The 2500-nt window shown below is 80.6% G+C and overlaps 1 non-coding gene across 1 annotated transcript; it reads left to right on the top strand.

Annotated features, from left to right (window-relative positions):
- Positions 1 to 1051: 1051 nt before the first annotated feature.
- Positions 1052 to 1204, top strand: LOC136995832 (5.8S ribosomal RNA). Its single transcript, XR_010887367.1, has one exon. It is a non-coding gene; the product is annotated as a 5.8S ribosomal RNA (ribosomal RNA).
- Positions 1205 to 2500: the final 1296 nt, after the last annotated feature.

Below are 2500 nucleotides of genomic sequence, written 5' to 3'. Positions count from 1 at the left end.
GGGCGCCGTGCCCCCCCATGCCAGCCGGCGCGCCCCGCGCTCGCCCTGCGGGCAGCCGGGACGGAGAGGGGTACCCTGCCCCCTCTCTCCGCGGTCTGGTCTCGGCGGAGGGACGCCGCGCGGTCGGCTGGCGCCGGCCTGCCTCGAACGCGTGACCCCGGCGCGAGCGCGTGCTCTCGCCGGGACGGTGAGCCCCCACCCACCGCGGGTGGTGCGGACGCCGCGCCTCGGCGCGATCCGCTCTCCTCCCTGGCCGGGGCTCTCGGTCTGCCGCCGTGGCCGCTGGCGGCGGCGCCCTACCCGCCGGCACTCCGCCATCCGGCGCGCCTGCCTCGCTCTGCCCAACCCGGCTTCGCCGGGCGGCGGGCGGGCGGCAGGCGGGCGGCGGGGGCGCCCCCCCCCGTTCTCCGCGTGGAGACGGGGAGAGCGGGCGCCGTCCCCGTCCGTCCCGCCTTGCCCGCCCGCCCGCCGCCGGGCGTCTGTCCGCGGAAGGGACGGGAGAGCGCGTGGTGTCGTCCGGGAGGCTGTGTGTGCGCGCGCGCGGGCGTGGGCGCCGCCTCGGGGCCACGGCGGAGCCGGAGGCCGGCGAGGCGAGCGAGGAGCTGGGGAGCGCGGGGCCGGTGGGCCGCGGGCGCGCGGGCAGCGGCCGGTGCCGCTGCCGGTGGCGGCCGGGCTCCGACGCTGGGGGTCCGCGGGGAGCCGCCCCCTCCCCCAGCGTCCCCGAGGCAGGCGGCGCGGCCGGCGCGCTGCTCCCCGCCGGGCCGGGCCGAGCCTGGGCGCCTGGGCCGGACTCGAAGCGAGCAAAGGGTTGTCCCAGGTCGGGAGCGAGGGCTCCCCGCCCTTCTCGTTCGGGTTTTCCTTTTCCCTTTTTCCCCCCCCACTCTGTGCTCGTACGGTCAGCGGGGCGAGCCCCTCTCTCTGGCTCTCGGCCGTCCCTCGCTCAGCAGCCGGCGTCGGCGTGAGGAGGGAGGCGGAGCGGAGGGGGGGCCCTCAGGGGCTGCCGAAGGCTGCCCGGTCCCCCCGCGCGCGCGGCGGGGGCCGAAACCGAGACAACTCTTAGCGGTGGATCACTCGGCTCGTGCGTCGATGAAGAACGCAGCTAGCTGCGAGAATTAATGTGAATTGCAGGACACATTGATCATCGACACTTCGAACGCACTTGCGGCCCCGGGTTCCTCCCGGGGCTACGCCTGTCTGAGCGTCGCTTGGCGGTCAATCGTCACCCCCGCTGTCGCGTTGGCGCAGCGGTGCCGCCCCTCGGGGGGGGCGCGTGGGGGGGCGGGGGAGGCGCGGCGGCGCCGGCGGCGGCGGTGCGCGGCGGCCTCGGCGGCGGAGAGTCGGCGGCGGAGCCGGGACCCCGGTGCGTGCACCGGCGGCCCCGGTCTTCCTGCCCGCCGGGCTCCGGCGCCGGGCCGCCCGCAGCGGCCGCGGCCGGCGTGCCTTGCCGCGCCTGTGCCCGCCCTCCTCGCCCTCCGAGCGCGGTGGCCACCGCTGCGCGGCGCGCGCCGTGCGGGGTGGCGCGGCTGGGGCGCCTCGCAGGCCCGTGCCCCGGGGAGAGGGTGCCTCCTCTTCCCCGCGCGGCCGGGCCTTCGTCCCCCTAAGTGCAGACTCGGGGAAACCCCCCGCTCCCGGAGCGCCCGCTTCGCGGAGTTCGTCCCGCTGGGGCCCCCCCCCCAGGTCGGGTGGGTTGCGGTGGCCCGGCGCGCCTCGTCGCCGCCGCCCGCCACCACCGCCAGTCTGGCCGCCGTCTGGGCTTCTCCTCCGCCACTCTCCCGGTGGTGCGCTGGTCCCCCGTTCCCCTCCGGGGTGGGGACGGCCGGCTGCCTTGCGCTTCCCTGCGCCCCGACCGCCGCCGGTGCGGCGCGCCGCCGGGCCGCCCCCCCTGCCCTCCCCGCGGCGCGCCCGCGTCCGTCGCGTGTGCCGAGCCACTTCCACCCGCCGGCTGGCGTCAGCCGCGGCGTTGCGTTGAGGCCGGCAGCGACGGCGCGCGGGTGCGGCGCGGCGGGGTGGCGGTGGGGGGCGGCGCGGGCGTGCGCGCCGCCGGGCGGCGAGAAGGGCGCGAAGGGGAGGGCAGGGCGCCGCGCCGTGCCGTGCCCGGAGCGAGAGCGGAGGCAGCGGCCGGGAGGAGGAGAGGCAAGCCCCCAGGCGGCGGAGGGCTGCGCGAGTTGCGTGAGCGGAGCGAGCGTGCGGCGGGGAGCCGGGCCCGGGGGAGGCGCGGACCTCGCCCTCCGGCCCCGCGCGGCTGTCTGCGGGTGGGGTACCGCGGTGGTACCGCACCGTGCTGCCGCGCGCGCGTGCCGGGGGGCACCCCCCGCTGGCCTCCCCCCTGCGCGGCGGCGACCCCGCGGGGGGTCGCCGCGCCGCTTCCCCCCCCCCCACCCGCCGGCGGCGGTGCCGGCGGCGGGGGCCTCGGGCCGTGCCGCGGCCGGCGGGCGCGCGCCCGCCGGCTCCGCCTCGCCTCGGGCCCGCTGCGGGAGTCGAAAGCGGCGAGGGGCGGGCG

This window comes from Apteryx mantelli, unplaced genomic scaffold, assembly GCF_036417845.1.
Source record: "Apteryx mantelli isolate bAptMan1 unplaced genomic scaffold, bAptMan1.hap1 HAP1_SCAFFOLD_159, whole genome shotgun sequence".
Classification (NCBI taxonomy): Eukaryota; Metazoa; Chordata; class Aves; order Apterygiformes; family Apterygidae; genus Apteryx; species Apteryx mantelli.
This window is presented reverse-complemented; position numbering and strand designations above follow the sequence as displayed.